This window comes from Vulpes lagopus, chromosome 20 (genome assembly GCF_018345385.1).
Source record: "Vulpes lagopus strain Blue_001 chromosome 20, ASM1834538v1, whole genome shotgun sequence".
In the NCBI taxonomy this organism is placed as follows: Eukaryota; Metazoa; Chordata; class Mammalia; order Carnivora; family Canidae; genus Vulpes; species Vulpes lagopus.
Genome location: NC_054843.1, coordinates 5,602,385 through 5,621,522, shown reverse-complemented (window position 1 = coordinate 5,621,522; position 19,138 = coordinate 5,602,385). Strand labels below are relative to the sequence as shown.

The 19,138-nt window shown below is 49.4% G+C and overlaps 1 protein-coding gene across 2 annotated transcripts in view; it reads left to right on the top strand.

Annotated features, from left to right (window-relative positions):
- Positions 1 to 3,027: 3,027 nt before the first annotated feature.
- B3GALT5 (beta-1,3-galactosyltransferase 5) overlaps positions 3,028 to 19,138 on the top strand; it is a 52,008-nt gene continuing 35,897 nt past the window's right edge. Inside the window, exon 1 of one of the 2 annotated variants that reach the window (XM_041734947.1) lies at positions 3,028 to 3,180. The gene's annotated coding sequence lies outside the window, so the exon portion shown is untranslated. Of the gene's footprint in view, positions 3,181 to 16,856; positions 16,958 to 19,138 lie in introns of those variants that run through there. The other variant, XM_041734946.1, reaches the window with a different exon arrangement.

Sequence of the window (19,138 nt, the reverse complement as noted above, 5' to 3'; positions counted from 1 at the left end):
CTCACAACCCTGAGATCAAGACCTGAGCGGAAATGAAGAGATGGATGTTCAACTGGTTGAGCCACCCAGGTGCCCCTGCCACTTCTGGTTTTAATTCTGTATGCCATGCTGATCTTAATCAGGTTTTAGTTAGCGATAAAGGATTTACAGAGATCTTTACCTGAATTTTGGCACCTGCTGCTTGGATCCTCAGCCCACCCTAAACTCATGTGTTGGTTCACTCATTTACTTATTCATCTGGCCTTGTTGAGCACCACTGTGTGCCAGACCCCGTTCCCACAGAAACCACGTGCAACCCTTATGTCTGAGAGCATTTCAGTGCTTCACCCAAGGTTATGAGCCCGTATGCAGAAGGGCCTTGCCTTTAGATTCATTTTATAGGGTTGTCCCATTCTTTTAGTACGTATTTCTTCCTAATCTCCTTTTTCAACTTGGCAAATATTTATCTATATTGATGTCTCTTCCATACTTCCTATACTTTGTCAAAGGCCTGGGGTCATCTGCCCTTCTGTAACTCTTTTTCTCTGGACCCCGTCTGAACTGCTATGTTTCTGGCTGCGCCCTGTTGGGGATTAAGTCAGTCCAGGGAGGAAGAGGAGGAGGCGGCAAGTGGAGCTCCTAGGCAATGCAGGGGGCTGGGGGGAAGAAGAATTCAGGCTGGTTTCTGGCCCTGGCAAGGTCACAGCTGTGGGGACACCATCAAGGGCAGGGGCTGGTGCCAGATCTGGAAGGAGTGTAGGCTTGGCCAATGGGCAGCCTGAAGGCCTATTTCTGAGGCAAGCAGGCTGGATGACCAGATGGAGCCTGGAGGCTGTCCAGGGGGCCATGAGATCCCTGGAAATGGGCTCCGGATGTCCTAGTTTTGGCAGCACCATCCTGGGTTATGCCTGTTGTCTCGATGTCCTGCCCAACTGAGCATTTGTGCTCTCTCTCACATGGAGTCAAGCTTGAAAGAAGGCTAGCAATAAGCTGTCTCTTTCTACCTCAACCTTTTTTTCAATGACAAATATAAATGCAAATGGGAGGGTAGGCCTAGGGACTATGACCCATCTCTTGGGAGGAGCTGGCAGAGATGTTTGACCTATCGCCCCCACTGGCCACTTTGTAAGCCAGCCAGTAGGCCTAGGCCTATGTATAGACGAATGGAACCCCTAGGCCACAGCTCTGGGGGTCCCTGGGGAAGTGGGATATTTTAAATTGGGTTTCCATGAGTATAATATTTTCTCTCTTCTATGAGAGTTATGAGAGTTAATTGGGAAAATGTACATGTAATAGAATAAATTAAAAAAACCCAACAATACTGTGAAATCATTACAAAACAGATGGGAAGGGATGAGCCTATGAGCGCCTATTTAATTGGTCAAAAGAAGACCCATTGCATCCTGGTCATTGTGGATAATTCCTGGACAAGGGATGCTGTGAGTGGAGATGAATCCTTCCCCATCCTCTGGAGCCCTCCCACTTCCCAAGATGACAGGCTGACCACAGAAAGGAAGGCAAATCTTCACACTTCAAGTCTGCACTGCTATCTTGGTTTCAATGTGTCACAGAAGTTAGAAGTAGAAATTTCATCTAGATAATGGTGAACAAATTAAGTGTAAATCATACCTGTTTACATTCATAATAATAATTAATAATATCAGGGGGCACCTGGGTGGCTCAGTGGTTGAGTGTCTGCCTTTGGCTCAGGGTGTAACCCTGGGGTCCTGGGATCGAGTTCTGCATGGAGTTCACTGTGGGGAGCTTGCTTCTCCCTCTGCCTATGTCTCTGCTTCTCTCTCTGTGTCTTTCATGAATAAATAAATTAAAAAGAAAAAATTTTAAAATAATAATATTGGAATGAAAGAAAATATTTTCCTTTAAGAAATTATATGTAATATCTTTATATTTATAAATATATATTTATATGGATATTATTGTCAATAATTACCTTAAGGTAGGAACATATTACAACGAGTGGAGATGGGCTTATCTTTTTTTTTAATTCAAAAAAATTTTTTTAAAGGAATCTCTACACCTAACATAGGGGCTCAAACTCACTATCCCAAGATCAAGATCAAGTGCTCCCCCAACTGAGCCAGCTAGATGTCCTGAGATGGGCTTTATCTTAAAACATAAAGTGTATTATGATTATCCTCATTTGGGAAGGGTACTTATATGTAGAAACAAATTTTTCTTAAAACAAATCAATTGGTAAACAGTTAACACATCAATTTTTATACTTGGACATGAGTATCCTTCTTCTCAACCTGAAAAGTATATAATCACTAAGACATTGCTGTATTAGCAACAAATCACTTCTATAAAATTAAGCTAGGAAGACTAAATTTCTCTTTTAGGTGTTTTTTTCTTTTTTTGTATTCTGGGTTTGATAAACAAAAGAGCTCTCATGATAGTTTTGACTTCATTAAAATCTACAGAATGCCAAACAAACCCAATTGTTTTTGCTTTTCCTCCTTTTATAAGGCGAAGGAGTCACTATTCATGTTTACCTAGTGGCTGTCCAGGAAGCCACAAAGATATTTTAGGTGTAAAAGACATCTCAACAGCCTCATGATTCTAAATTTGGGGGCTGAATTTAGGAAAACAATAGTAATGTGGCTTGTCAAAGAGATTGGCTGCAGAACAAGAAATATGTCATCTTGGCATGCTCATTACAGCATTTAAAATGAACATGATGAAAGCTAACATAACCATAATTAAGAATATTTATCCTCACCAAGGAAAGATCTGTATCGCTGCATCTAAAATGACCCAAGACACCTGCTTCTGGTGCTGCCAATATGGACTAAGCTTTTCTCTAGCGCGGACTATACCGATTACACTGTAATCTACTGCTATAGCTTTTCTCTATCACAGATACAGCTCAAAACTCTGGACAAAACATAAATAGAAATTATCCAATGACTCTGAAAAGTAAAAATAGCAGACGGGTTAAGGAGAGGGGTCAAAGCAGTGACCCATATATGGGTGAATTTTCTGTTTTTTTTTTCTTTCACTTTTTAATCTTTCAGCTCTGACCCATGGGTTGTCTTGGATGTGGAACTATGTAGCATGTGTGGGCAGCAAAAATGAAGAGAAGCTGCATGTTTCTGGCCAGGGTGCCTGAAGAAGAGGCCTCTGCAAACCTGAGACAGTGGGATGAACTTCCCTAGGCACTTCCCTCTCAACCATCCCCAGGTTTGACCCCACTGTAGACCCCAAGTTTGACTCCATTGTAGACCCCATCTTTCTAGCAGGCACAAGTACCTGGAGTAAGGGGTCCCTGTGTTCTAAAGAGCTACTTTTTCCTCCCCCCTTTCCCTTATTGCTTTGCCCTGAGTAGAACCCCGTTGCATAAAGCTGCATGGCAGTAGTGCAAGCTGCTGACACTTTTCCAGAAATGTGCTTTCCTGGATGGGAATACAGGAAAGGGGGGGCATCAGGAGCTGGAGAATGTAGAGATAATTCTGACTTTGAAAACTGAATAGACATTGAAGCCATGGCCATAGAGGGTAAAACAAAACTCATGGTCTAAACTTGACCAGGTTAGTTGACTGCTAAGATAATAATAATGAAGGGGCACCTGGGTGGCTCAGTTAGTTAAGTGTCTGCCTTTGGCTCAGGTCATGATCCCAGGGTCCTGGGATCGAGCCCCACTTTGGGCTCCCTGATCAAAGGGGAGTCTGCTTCTCCCTCTCCCTCTGCCTGCCTCTCCCCCTGCTTGTGCACTCTCTCTGTCAAATAAAAAGAATAGAATCTTTAAAAAATAATGAAAAAACATTAACTTTGGAAGATTTTAACATGACCCAGAATCCCACAATATTTAAACTGTCCGGAATAAAATGCATGTTAACCGAACATACAAAGAACCGAAAAATGCAACCAATCCTCACGGGAAATACACAGTCAAGAGATGCTAACCCCAAGATTACTGAAATGTTGGAATGATCACATGCAACCAGACTCTGTGAAACAGTCTTGAAGTGAATGGAAAGTTAGAACTTCTCAGCAGAGAAATGCAGAGTAGATAGGTAACACATGAAATTTAGAGGTGAAAAATGCAACTTTCTGAAAATGGCAACGTTGCTAGACAGACCCAATAGTGGAATGGAGCTCACAGATGACACAGGAAAAAGTGAGAGAACTTGAAGAGAGACACAAACAGTGACCCCAGACTTCTCAAATTTAGTAAGACATGACTATATAGAGTCATATAGAGTCACCCAGCAAACCCCCAACAGGATGAAAATAAAGAAAAGCATATCCAAACAGGGAAAAACAAAATTGCTAAAAACCAAAGAAATAGAAGAAACCTTGAAAGCATCCACAGAGAAAGGAGACTTCGCATATCTGGGAACAAATATTCGGATGACTCCGGTGTTCTCATCTGAAACCCTGGGGGATGGTAGACAGTGGGTACATGGCTGGCTCAGCTGGGCCCTGAGCTGGTGGGCGTGGGGCACCCTGATGCCAAGAGTGGCTGGTAACCGGAGACATGCGGGTACACGCGACAGCTGAGGCAGGAGCTGCACAGAAGGGTCTGAGAGGAGGCGGGAAGGCACTGCTGTCCAGAAGATTCAAAAGGAGGATGCAAGTGTGGGCATGTGGACAGCAAACAAAATGGGATGGAAGGTTCTGGAACCTCCTCTGGAGAAGGGGAGCTGACATTTCCTGACCGATTGCCCAAATGGCTGCCTCTGCCTGCAGTTTGCTTTGCTGGCCGGGAGGTGAGACAACCTGGTTTAGAAACTGGATTTGGTGGTGTTGGGAGTGTTCCCTCAGGCTACTTCCTTCCTGACACTCATCGTGCTCTTGGGAATTGTGACCCACACGCTTCTTTCCCTTGTTACACTGTGAGCCCTCCATGGGCTGGGACCACTTCTTCCTGAAGGATGCACCGGGATGCACCATTTGTTTCTATCTTAGCGTCTAGCACTGTGCCTGACATACAGTAACGCCCCATAGATCCGTGTTGAACAAAGGAATCAATAAAGAAATCTAGTTTGCAACCACCACTTTCCATTTTTACAATTTTTATTCATAATGCCCCGTAGGTTTGGGGCAATGACTGACTGAGATGGCAAAGCCAGGAGGAATTTGTAGCAGGGATTTTAATTTGGATCAATTTGAATCCAACAGAGGCAGGTAAGCTGAGGTGTGAGCTCCGGGTGATGGCAGAGGAGGCCCAGTTAAAAACATTCTTGTCAAAAACAAAAACAAAACAACAAAAAACCCCCAAAACAACAACAAAAACAACAACAAAAAACAAAAAACAATCTTGTCTCCAGTGTTTTCAAGAGCTCTTGGGGCAGGTCCTATATGGACTGGACACCAGGGTCCTGGCCTTGCTGGTTCTGGAGAACCTACAGGGAAGAGTTGGGCTGTGTGAATTAGTAAGCAACAATTTCTTTTACCGATTTCACCAATTTAAAACCGTTATCATTATCACTAAAAATATAGGCGTAGTGAAATTTATAGGGTTTCACTTAGGCATCGAACGCGTAAACAATTTTCTAACACTATAAAATAAGATTAGCGATGTGTCTTTTTTATGAGCTCTTTTCTGAGATTAAAACTTTTGAGGTGGAAAACACGAGCTACCGTCTGCCTGTTGAGACCCGGGGTGAACTACTTGAACCTCTGCCCGCGACAGATGCCTGTGGCTCCCGCAGAGTTTTGCCCTCCCTTCATTTAAATACATAAAACTGTTTCTTCAGTTTCCAAATTTGTTGATTTAACACCAGAGGTTCAATTTCTTCCAGAATTTTATTCACTAGCAGCATGACACTGCGCTTTCTCATTCGAGGGAGCCCGTTTGTGGTTGACGATAATTCTATCAAGATGAAATGAAAATTGTACATTTTCATTTCAAATTGAAAATGTCCAATTTCCATTTCCATGAAAACGTCCTGTTTATAGTTCTGGAAGCGGAGCTCGGATTACATAAGGGGGCCTCAGTTTGTTTGTTCGCAGCTCCCGCCAGGATGCATCGTCAAAATATTAATTGTATGATGCTATCGCTTTAGAGCAATAAGTAAGAACTAATAGTGTCCGGGATCACGTAATTTCCCGAAGTCCTTTCACTATGACCAAGGCTTGAAGTAAGTGGAAGAATGAACAACAAAAAAATCCCACCCTCCCCCGATCATGGAGTGTGACCAGAGTCAAAATGACAAAGGGAGACACAGGGGACAAAGAGGGTCCATCCTGGGTCCCCATCCCTGGCATCCTCTCCCCTCCTCATGTCCCCAGCCCAGCTGCCCCTGACTCTCCAGGGACATCACTGCTGTCCTTGGCACTGCTGGGCGTGGCCTCCTATGGGAATGCACCTGTCTGGTGTCCCAGCACACAGCCTTCTATGCCACCGCTTCTGCAAATAATGCTCTAGTTTTCAATGCAGCTCTTCCTTATTTTCGCCCGAATGGCTGACCACTGGCTGTGTCCAGGAATAAAAAGAGCTGCCGCCTTTTCCTCCTCCTGCATCTGTGTGATGCAAAGGGGGGGCTTCTGGGGGAGGGGTCACAGCAAGGCAGACAGGATTTCCTCCGTGTCTACTTAGGCACGATTTGACACTTACCTGCTCACCACACTCGAGGTTCAGGGACATAAAACCAATGACTTTGAGCTGGGGAGAGAAGGTGCATTAGACGTGGGTTTTGATGGCTAAGTAAGAGTCTTCTAGGGACCCGGGGGAGGGAAGAGTGGGCAGGAGGGTGATGAATCATGCCAGAGTGCTGTGTCACAAATGACAGACCGTCGGCATGGCTGGTGAGAGGTGCCGTGCACCTCGTGGCTGGTATTGAGGCTGGGTAAAGAGTGGGGGCCAAGTTATAAATGGTCTTTCAGTGTGGGCGCGCATCTGTCCAGGAGCAACCAGTTTTCTTTTCTTTTCTTTTTTTTTAATATTTTATTTATTTATTCATGATAGACAGAGAGAGAGAGGCAGAGACACAGGCAGAGGGAGAAGCAGGCTCCATGCCAGGAGACTGACGGGGGATTCGATCCCGGGACTCCAGGATTGCGCCCTGGGCCAAAGGCAGGCACTAAACCGCTGAGCCACCCAGAGATCCCCTCTTTTCTTTTTTTTGTTTTTAAACATTTTATTTATTTATTCATGAGAGACAACAGAGGCAGAGACACTCTCTTGTGGGGAGTCCAACATGGGACTCGATCCTGGGACCCAGGATCATGACCTGAGCTGATGGCAGATGCTCAAACACTGAGCCACCCAGGCGTCCGGCAACCACAGTTTTCAAGCAAGGGCCTGATTTGGTGAGGTCACATTCTTCTAATAGTGGAGCTCAGGGGAGAGGATGGTCACCGAGTGACTGTAAAACCACTAGATGGTGGGGCCTGGATTGGGGTAGGAGGAGGAGCGGGGCTCACAGGGCGAGCTCAGGGAGAATGGATTGGGTTTTGTGAGGGAGAGACAAGGGGGCTCAGACTTTTGACCTGGGTGTCAGGCTGGAGGGTAACACTGTAGACCCAGAGACACGGTCATGGGGGGATCCGGATGGCTGTGGGGGGGAAGCCTACTGGCTCAGCAATGATGGCCTGCCTCATCGGTCCCTTCCCTCACGGATGGAAAGATCTCAGATGCATGTGTCTGCTTTCTCTGCTCCCCACCCCTCACCCCACCTGCTTGCCGGTCTCATGAGCCTTGGCAGTTGTTGGAGAACAAAGAGGTGAGGGAACTTTAGAGAGAGGCAGAGCCGTGGTCCAAGCCACCCCAGCACCCCTGGGCTCCCAGGAGATGCCGCCAGGTGAGGTGCAGCGTGGCCGGGAGGGGGAAGCCTGTCTACACATCTCTGTTTGTGGAAGGAATTTTGGCTTGTGTTGGCATTCTCATGCCTGGGCATTCTAGAAACGGGAGCCAGGCCATTGACCAGGGGCTGGGTCTCATCCACATGCATAGATTTAGGGCTTCCTCTACTCACTTTTTCTCGGACGAGGCATGTGAGAAGGCCATCCTTCCCTGGCTGCATCAGGGGAAGAGAGGTCGGGGAGTGCTGCGAAAAGGATGTACTCCTGGTTCTGGGGAGAGAGAGATGCAGTCCCTGAAAACAAACAAATGACACAAACACTTGGCTTTTAAAGCACTCAATTTTGTTTCCAAGTGTAGTAGTTAATCTCTGCCTGGTGGGCTTTGAGGAGAGTTGGTCCAGCCCCACAAATGTCAGAGACTCCAGTTCCCTCCTCCCCAACAAGCTTCCTCTCCGTGTTCATGAACTTCATTGTCACGTGGTCGGATCATAGCAGAAATAACAGGTGTCATCACATCATTATTTATTTTCCATTGATTTATTTTGCTTTAGACCATTTTTTGCCTAACGTGGGGACCAAAGTTGAAACATCAGCCCTATCACAGGCTCTTTGGAAAATGGGTTGTGTTATTTGGTTAAGTTTGGAAAAGGTTGCATTCCTTATGTCCCTCTTGAAAATCTGCAATCCGTGATAAAGGCTCTGAGAAGTCCTGGCTAAAAAAACTGTGTAATAACATACACATGAGGAGCATAATTACCAACACTGTTTTGTATATTGAAAGTCGCTAAGAGAGTAGATCCTAAAAGTTCTCATCACAAGCAAATAAAACTGTAATTATGTGAGGTGATGAATATTTACTCAATTGATTGTGGTAAGCAGGTTTCATAATATATGGGCGTATCAGATCATTGTGTTGTACACCTTACACCTATACAATGGTTTTTTAAAAAAGATTTTATTACTTTATTCGAGAGATGGAGAGAGAGCGAGAACGCATACAAGCTGGGGGGTGGGGCAGAGTGAGAGGAAGAAGTAGGCTCTCTGCTGAGCAGGAAGCCTGACACATGGGACTCGATCCCAGGACCCCAGGATCATGGCCTGAGCCAAAGGCAGATGCTCAACCATGGAGCCACCCAGGCACCCTGCACCTATCAAAGTTATGTGACAATTATATCTCAATAAAACTGGGGAGAGGAACTGTATAGACAGGGTCTTCCAGAGTTAGTTGGCCCATATGAAACAACCTCTTACCAATGAGAAATAACCTAAAATTCTAATGTATGTCCATTAGTTTCATTAGCCTACTCCATTCCTCCCTCCGATTTTTATCACAAATGTTATGGATTTAGAGTTAGGGGGAAGAATTAAGGAGGCAGTGCTTCTCACTCTAGTCTAAATGAATGGCAGAGGTTAGCACAGACTTGTTTCAAAGGAAACCCATTAATCCATCATTTTAGCCCCTGGGTTGGAAGTTAGATGAGATACCTTTTAAAAAGAGATAAGGAAACAATTATCCTATGTTTCCTATCCTATCATACCTTTCCAGGGTAATGACACCCTGGACCCTATTTTTTTTGTTTTTTAAATACATTTTAATGTCCAGGAGGCAGACTTTTGTAAATGCTGCCCTGACATAAACCATGAGAACCTTAAGAGTCATGTTCTTGAGTCATGAGAAAGGAAGAACCAAGTTCTAGAACCACGGGGGATGGACGACAGGGCTGTTCTGGGATCTTGAGAGGATCTTACCCACTTTTGTAGGAGTTCTCTTTTCCTTTTTTGTTTATTTATTTATTTATTTTTATTGCTCTCTACCCTATTCCTGGATGTTTTGCCTCAGGCAAAAATAGGATAATTGTTTCCTTATCTCTTTTTTAAAAGGTATCTTGTCTAACTTTCAACCCAGGGGCTAATGATGGATTAATAGGTTTCCCTCCAAACAAGTCTGTGCTAACCTCAGCCATTCATGTTGACTGGAGTGAGAAGCACCGCCTCCTTAATTTTCCCCCCTAACTCGAAATCCATAACATCTGTGATAAAAAGCAGAGGGAGGAATGGGGTAGGCTAATGAAAGTAACGGACACACATTATAATTTTAGGTTATTTCTTGTTGGTAAGAGGTTGTTTCACATGGGCCAATTATTTGGCCTCTCTGTGGTTCAATATTCTCATCGTAAAGTGGGGATCTACTAGCACCTACCTCACAAAGCTGTCGTGAGAAATAAAAGAGCTAACATATGACAAACATTTAGAATAATGATTGGCGTACAGCTTTCCTAATAACTCACGATAATTCTACTTCTACAAGAGATGGCTAAGTGAGTTTCCCTAAATGGACTATGATCAATTCTTCCTCCCAGGCTTTACACAGTAAAACTAATTATGAGGAATTCTGCAAAACAGAGCCTTGACACCACAGTATTATTTGCTCATTCACCAAGCGCTGCTGGCACTTCTTATTTTTGGAGATCGAATGTGCCTCTGTGGGCACTGGAGCAACCGCACAAAGGATCCTGGAATAGCAGGCCTGGTGGCAGGGGGTTGGGTGGGGGGGGGGGGGGTGTTGGGCGTCCAAGGGTGGAATCTGAGGCTTGGGTCCTGGACATCTGCCTCCTCCCCATTTTTAGAGATGTGCTCCTGGGTTATTTACCCAACCATCAGAGCTGGCACGTATGGAGGGCCCACTGCATGCCAGACACAATTCAAAGCGCCTTCCTGACACCTCCATCGTGGATGTGGGACCCTGGGGTGACTGGGCTGGTAAGTGGCTTTGAAGCCCACGCTGCAAGTCCCCACTGGGCTTGCCTGGTGGGGTTATTAGAAGCTTGAGTGAGACTGCTTGCATCAGGAGTGCTCCGGGAGCTGGAGTGTCTGGGGAGAGTGATTTTTGGTTCTACTGTGCTTCCACTCTATGGAAGGAGGCCCAGCAAAAGCACCCTGAGATTAGTGTTCCGTTTCCTCGCCCCACCCTGGCACAGCCACCGGTGGGCAAAAGGGAGGCAGTTACCTAGGAGGTAGGAGCCTGAAGAGAAGCAGAAGGGCCTGGAGCAAATCATTAGAAGCTGCCGGTACTTGACCTGCCTTGGCTTCCTCTGTTTGCTACTGTGGTTCCATTAACCATGGTGTTAGCACTGGAAGGACACCCTCATCCTCCTGTGTAGACATGTGGAGGCATCGTGGGGCACAGTCCTGGGCATAACATGGTATACCTGGGGCGATGGAAGGAAGGGGGAGCCCCTAGGTGGTGGGGCCCCATCCCCCAACAGAGCAGCCCTGATCTAGCTCACTTCTGCATCCGGGCATTGGAGGGCCACACACATTGCATTTGAAAAAAAAGAGTTTCTAATGTCAGAAAAAGATGGAACACAACAGACTAAGTTCAACCCCTGGTTAGAAGCATCAGCTGCTCCCACCACATTTTGTTAGACTTCCGCTAACACCCCTGTCCAGGTCTAACTCCCAACATGGTCACTTACTGAAAAGTTGGTCTTCTTCTGCCACTGGCTGTCCCTGAAGGAGAGACAGTGCTTTTTTGTTTTGCACCTTCCTCAAGGGACAACCAGTGTTGCTCCAGAGTGTTTAGATTTGGGATGAGTGTCCTGTTTTGCAAAAATGGCCATGGGGACTCAACCCTCTCTCTTCCAAGGGTTTTCTGCTCAGCTGTCTGCTGAGCTCAGGGTACGTGAAGATCTCCTCCATCTAGAAAATCCGTTGAGCACGACGTTGATCTACACTCTGTCAAAAAATCGTTTAGCAGCCCACAGACAGCTTCTCTGACAAGGGTGATATGTACCTCGAAAGAATGGGTTTCCTGGGGCGCCTGGGTGGCCCAGTCAGTTAAGCGTCTGCCTTCAGCTTGGGTCATGATCTCGAGGTCCTGGGACAGAGCCCCTTGTCCTGGGATCGAGTCCCGCATGGTGCTCCCTGCTGAGCAGGGAGTCTGCTTCTCCCTCTCCCTCTGCCCCCCGCCCCTGGCTTGTGCTCTCTCAAATAAATAAAATCTTAAAAAAATAAAAATAAATAAAAACATAAATCATATCATGTCTCTCTCTCTCTCTCTCTTTAAAAGAACGAGTTTCCTGGGAGGCTGGCAAATACTCGGAGGGCAAGGCTCAGGTAAGGGTGTGGCTTCACACTCTGGTGACAGGACATGGAATCAAACAAATAAACAAACAAAAACTATCTTAGAATTGAGTGTTCTATTTTTTTTTTTTTTTTTTTTTAGGATTGAGTGTTCTAAAAACGAGAGCGTGTGTGCCCAGTCGGTGGCTGCACTATCTTACTTAACCCTTATGACAACCGTGTCGTCACGGCCACCAACTGATGGCGCCACTTACAGAGAGAAGGTTGGCACCACCAGGCGACCAGGCTTTTTGTGTTCTTACCTCTCCACCTCCTCCCTGGCCTGGGACTTCCGTCCTTAAAGATTCAAGATGAGCATCTGTTGTTAGACTTCGGAATCCGGTTAGGTGTCCAGGCTCCAGCACTCCCCGGGGAGGCAGGGGCAGCATAAGCCCCTGTGGATAATGGTGCATTGTGCCAAGGATGGAGTATGAACAGCTGAATATCAGTGGTCATTCTCTAAGAATCCTCGGGTTTTTTTAATGTGCCATGAAATTGCATTATTCTGGCATAATCCTGAAATAAGATAAAATACCTATCATAAAGTAAGTAACACAAAGCTTACCGAAGCAGGTTTGTATACTGTTCACTACACTTTGGCTGTCGCCTGATGGCCGGAGGGCTCTATTTTTTCAGAGGTGGCCAGGGCCATGCTAACTCAGCCTTCCTAACTCCCTAACCTGATAAGTTTTTTTGTTTTTGTTTTTGTTTTTTGTTTTTTTACCAATGTCAACTGCCCTTTGTAGCAGCACTCTGAATGTGGATCCCTTCACTGGCTGGGAAGGTGTGAATGAGGGGCCATGTGCGTCCCAACCTGAAGATGTGACAGGCCACAGCCTTGTGGGCCAAGCCTTGTGGGCCAGTAGCCCCTAGCCCCCCTCTGAGGGGTGGGGATTATGATGACACCCTGCAGCCCCCACCTGGTGGAGAGGGAACAGTCAGCCTCTTGGGGGGGGTGCGGTCAGCCCAGGTGGGTTGGCTTTGGCAGGCCATGTGGGTTGGGTGTCCCCTGCTGGGGCAGCCACAGAGCCAGCGGGGACCCCAGACCCCAAGCAGCAGCCACTTCCTCCCGAGCCCTGGATCTCAGTTCCTACAGCCCTTTCCCCTGCTCCGGGAGACTTGTTTAATGTTTCATTAAGCTCCTTTGGACCTGAAAAATGTAATTCTAATTAGTACAGTGGCTTCCCTGGGAATGCCATTTGCCAGGCTCGAGGAACCTCTGATGGGTGTGTTAATTTGCATGAGGGTCCTTGGGACTATCTCAGCCACCATGCAGGCATGCATGCTGGTTCCACCCCGGCTCTTTAATCAGAAATGCCGGCAGCGGCTCTAACCTCTCTGAGATGAGTGAGAGGTAGGCCAACACCCCCTCCACCTGTCACCACTGACTGGCCTGTGAGAAGTAGGCCAACATGCCCTCCACCTGTCACCACTGACTGGCCCACAAGAGGGGAAGGATCCTTCTCTGCTCTCACAATTCCAGAGGCCCAACCCGAGGACATAGGACCTCTCTGCTTTCCCGTTCTCCCCAGCCACTGGACACGTGTCTGTCCAGCCCCCCACTTATTTATCCAACAAGTTCTCAAGCATCCTCTCTGTGCTGGGCCCTCTGCTGGGGAGGCAGTGAAGTCCCATTCTGGGACGGGAGACAGGGCACACACAGAGAGACAAGGCTCTGCGACGTCAGGGAGCGAACAGGACCAGGGAGGGTGACAGGCTGTGGAGTGATGAGGGCGGGAGGGGCTGTGCCTCAGTGCTCAGAGAGGGCAGTGGAGCAGAGAGCTGGGGGTGGGGGGTGGGGGGAAGCCAGCGAGGGTCCCATGAGCATCTGGGAGAGGGGCGTTCCAGACAGAAGGAAGAGGAGGCTACAGATCCTGCCCGGGGGACGCGCTTGTTGCAGGAGCATGAGCAGGCTGGAGTGACCTGGGGAAGTGGACTCCTGCGGGGGGCTGCCGGGGGCCGCATTGTGTAGCGCAACGTGCAGGCTGCGAATTGGCCCTTTTGCATGGGACGCCGCTAAGAAATGTGTGTTCTGAAGCTGTTCGTGGGGCACCGGGTCCCATGGCTTCCTGTGAGAGTGGCTGTTCTCAACTGCTTGCAATTTTGCTCCCTTCAGGACATCTGAGGACAACTCTGTGTGTGTGTGCACACGTGTGCATATGCATAGGTGTGTGTGCACTCCTAGCATCTAGTGGGTGGAGACCGGGGATCCTGCTAAACATTTTACAACACACAGAACAGTCCCCACAAGAACGAACCTGCTAGGGGCAGCCCGGGTGGCTCGGTGGTTTAGCGCCGCCTTCAGCCCAGGGCCTGATCCTGGAGACCCGGGATCGAGTCCCACGTCGGGCTCCCCTTGTGGAGTCTGCTTCTCCCTCTGCCTGTGTCTCTGCCTCGCTCTCTCTCTCTCATGAATAAATAAATAAAATCTTGGGGATCCCTGGGTGGCGCAGTTGTTTGGCGCTTGCCTTTGGCCCAGGGCGCGATCCTGGAGACCCGGGATCGAATCCCACATCAGGCTCCCGGTGCATGGAGCCTGCTTCTCCCTCTGCCTATGTCTCTGCCCCCCTCTCTCTCTCTCTGTGACTATCATAAAAAAAAAAAAAAAAAAAAATTAAAAAAAAAATAAATAAAATCTTAAAAAGAAAAGAAAGAACCTGCTGACCCCCAATGTCTATGCTGAGGGTGTGAATCCCTGATGTGGGTCTCAGCAAGCAGGATGACTGGACGTTGGGCTGGCAGTCACAGGCTCCCCCACCCCCACCCCACTCTCGAGAGGGTGTGGGTGGGTGTGGGGAGCAGCTAAATCTAAATCGTGCCTCCAGGGGAGCCCTCTGCATGGTTCACAGGTGAGGCCCACCCCAGGGCGAAGGGGACAGAGCAAGGCCTTTGCTAAGGTCTCGTAGCTTAGCAAAGGCCAGTGTCGGAGCCTCACCTATGAGCTCTGGCCCATGAGACGGTGCTTCTGGGTCCCTGACAGGTGCGTCCAAGGCGATGGGATTTGTGTGCACTGACCTACCCGGTCTGCCCCGTTCTATTAGCCCATTTCCACACAGTAGTACCGAGCCCTGGGCAGGCGTATTCCTGTCTCAGGGCCCTTCCTCTGCCTGGAAGGTGCGTTCTTTTCACCATTCTGGTCTCACCTGGAACAGTGTCCCCATCCGCCGTCCTCCCCTGGCTTCTTTCTCTGGGTGGTGCATCTCCCTTGCTCCCTTCATCCGGATTCAAAAACACCTGCCCTGTGTCACAGGCCCCCAGGAAGCCAGAAGTGAGTCCGATGAGCCTGCTGAGCTAAGGTGTCTGTGGCTCTTACTGACAGCTGCCACGCGGAGGCCTGGTGACAGGAGAGGGGGGGAGATGGGGAGGGGACTCAGGGAAGGGGCAGGGGTATGTGTGAAGACAGGTTTCACCTCGTTCTCCCTCTGGGCTGGTGCCCAGGGCCCCCAGGGGCTCCCGAGGTGCACCCTGCGGGGTTGGGCTGGCTAGCAGCGCTCAGCTCTGGGTGCACCCGGCCCATTTGGTTACCCCAGGAAACTGCTGTACAAAAGCCGGGAGCAGCGCAGAAGCGCGGGGGAGTTTAGTCACCCAGGCTGGTGATTGTGCTACGCTGCTACTATGTTCTTACTCATCAGCCTCTTCACAGGGGGGCCTCCCTCCAACCCACAGCTCAGCCTCCTGGCTCCTTCCTGGGGGGCCTTTGGTCTCAGAGATTCCGAAAGGATACTAGACCTTTGAAGCTCTGGCACTCACTGAATATTTCTGGGGTCTCCTTCACCCCTCTCCCCAACATCAGCTTGCTTTATCTTTGTGCAAGGAGGGTCATGCTGGGGGTGGGGGTTGGCGGCGTGGCATTGCCCTGAATCTATTGCAGATATGAGATTAAAGGAAAAGTAGTCGGATTTCTTTGGTCTGGGCAGGGGCTGGGATGTCACCGTGCAGCTGGGGCTGACAACCACTGAATGAGGTGACCCGTGCTATGTCTCCCTGACCTGCGCGTTACCTCCTTTCCGTGTGAGGAGGATTCTGGATCCGGTGTTAGAGGTAGGCTGTCTGGGCCGCTTTGCCAGGGTCCCATCATCCTTGTGGCCCGCTGCACCACGCAGCATGCCAGTTTCCAACACTTCTCGAATGTCCTGGGCCAAACACACTCCGGGCTTCACGGACCAGAGTGTCATCCATTTTTCAGAGACTTTCATTGCTCTTGTTTCAATAAAAAGAACGCTGTGAATATTTTTAAAAATGATATGTCCCTGACTCTTAAAAAATATGTGTATATTTCTGTACATATATATATATATATTTTTTTTTTCTTTTTTTTCCTGCCAGGGAACGCGGGGGTCCTGATGCCAGCACCACATCTATCTCTCGGTCATCCGCTCACCTTTCCCCAGTCCTTAGTTTGTCCGGGCCTTGTCTGTGAAATGGGTATGCGAGCAGGACCTACTTCATTTGCCTGACCTAAGGATTAAACAGCCCCCAAACTCCCCATTCCCTTAGCTGACCTTGACTCATTGCTGCTAATCAAACTCCTGGAGACGGAAATAGCCTCTCTCTTCTGAAAGGGGGGAGGGTATTCTTTCTAGAGGCATTTTGGGGTTTGAGAAGCACAGGGCCAGCACTGCCTTCCCTGCACAGAGTGTTCTCGAAGTTAACTTTGGGACCGTCCCCTGGGAGGCCAGGAGGGTAAACTCAAAGAGGGGCCTAAGGGGATATGAGCAGATTCCACCATCTGGACCGTCTGGTGCCTCGCGAAGGATGCTCTTCCCCTGGGGCTGCCGAGGCGGACCCCGCAGACGGCTCCCGCGCCGAGACCCGCGCCCCGCTGCAGGGAGGGGATCCGCCCCCCCCCGCCCCGCGCCCCGCCTCCCCCCCCCCCGCCCGCCGCCTCACCTATCAGATTTCCCGGGCGCCTCGCCGCGCCCCTCCTCCCGCCTCCTCAACGCCGAGCGGAGGGGCAGCCGCCCTCGGCCTGGACCCGGCGCCGGCGACGACCGGCCGCGCGCCTCCCCGTGTCGCCGCGATGCGGCTGTGAGCGCACTGCGGCTGCAGCCCGCCGGGCCGGGGGGGCGCGGGGAGCGCGGGGCGCACGGTGAGCCCGGGAGGGGCGGCCGCGGGGGACCGGAGGTGGGAGGTGGGGGACCGACAGGTGCGGGCGCGGGGGTCCCGGAGATGGGGGACCGACAGGTGAGGACGCGGGGGTCCCGGAGATGGGGGACCGACAGGTGAGGACGCGGGGGTCCCGGAGGTGGGGGACCGACAGGTTAGGACGCGGGGGTCCCGGAGATGGGGGACCGACAGGTGAGGACGCGGGGGTCCCGGAGGTGGGAGATGGGGGGACCGACAGGTGCGGGCGCGGGGGTCCCGGAGGTGGGAGATGGGGGACCGACAGGTGAGGACGCGGGGGTCCCGGAGGTGGGAGATGGGGGACCGACAGGTGAGGACGCGGGGGTCCCGGAGATGGGGGACCGACAGGTGAGGACGCGGGGGTCCCGGAGATGGGGGACCGACAGGTGAGGACGCGGGGGTCCCGGAGATGGGGGACCGACAGGTGAGGACGCGGGGGTCCAGGAGGTGGGAGATGGGGGACCGACAGGTGAGGACGCGGGGGTCCCGGAGATGGGGGACCGACAGGTGAGGACGCGGGGGTCCCGGAGGTGGGGGACCGACAGGTGTGGGCGCGGGGGCACGCGGGGTCCAAGAAGTGGGGAAGCGAGGGGGGTCCAGATGAGGACCCAGCGTGTGCGGGAGGAGCGGGCCCTGCGGGGCAGGCGGGGGCGCGGGGCCAGGTAGTGTGGCTCCGGGCTCAGGGGCGCTTTTGCCGCCCTGCACTGAGGAGGAGCGCGGGTTCTCTGGGCTTGTCCTGTTCCTTTTTAAATTAAGGAAAAGAAGATGGTTACAGACCAGATTTCATCAAACTTGGTCTAATAGTTTTTGTTTTTGTGTTTGTTTTTGTTTTTTTGATTTACCTTGCTGGGTTTTGTTTTGTTTTGTTGAGAGCATTTAAGTTGGATCCCAGCACATTTAACTGCATAACACAGCGCTACCAATCACACCCTTGGTATTATACATACATCCTCAGAACCTCTCCCTGTTTCCTCCATCCCCTAGGCCCTGGCAACCACTTTCCTATTCTGTGAGTTCCACTTTTTTTTTTTTTTTTGGAAATTTTGCGTATAAATGATATCGTGCATTATTGTCTTTGGCTCTTTTTATTCACTTAGCATGATGCCCTCCAAATTGATTCACGTAGTTACAATTGGCAGGAGTTCCTCCTCTTCCTCCTCCTCCTCCTTCTTCTTCTTCTTCTTCTTCTTCTTCTTCTTCTTCTTCTTCTTCTTCTTCTTCTTCTTCTTCTTCTTCTTTCTTCATTTTTTAAGATTCAGTAGCATTCAGTTGTTTTCTGTATTTGTTTATCTGTCTGCAGACACTTAGGTTGTTTCTGTACCTTGGATATTGTGACTATTGCTGCCGTGAACAAGGGACTACAGATGGCTCTGAGATAATGTTTTTGTTTCCTTTGGATTATATACTAGGATTGCTGGATCATATCTTTCAGGTTTACTTTCCTCCTTACTGTTTTCCGTAGTAGCTGTGCTAGTTTGCACCAGGGTCTCCTTCTCCTCCCCACTTCCTGGCCAACACTTGTTCTCTCTTGTCTTTTTGATAATAGACATCCTAACAGGTGTGAGGTTATTGTTACTGTGGTTTTGACTTACATTTCCCTGATGATGAATGATGTTGAGCATCATTTCATGTACCTGTTGGCCATGTGGATGTCCTTGGAAAAATGTCCATTCAGGTCCTTTGCCCAGTTTTTAATTGGGTCATTATTATTATCTTTGCTATTGATAGTATATTCATTTACAAAGTATCATCTCTACTCACACCACACACACACTTGAGGAAGTGGTGTTACGGGGTGGGCATGGTGCAAACATAGGATGGGAGAATTAACAGGATAGAAACATCTTACCCTGGGCAGCCTGGGTGGTTCAGCAGTTTAGTGCTGCCTTCAGCCCAGGGCCTGATCCTGGAGACCTGGGATCAAGACCCACGTCAGGCTCCCTGCATGGAGCCTGCTTCTCCCTCTGCCTGTGCCTCTGCCTCTCTCTCTCTCTCTGTCTCTCATGAATAAATAACATAAAAATCTTAAAAAAAAGAGAAACATCTTCCCCTTAAAATCAATAACTCCTTCTGAGGAACAAAGCCCAACTCCTAGCAGTCTGTGCAGGCATTTCCCTGCAGTGGGGTTTATGGAGCGCTGATAGGT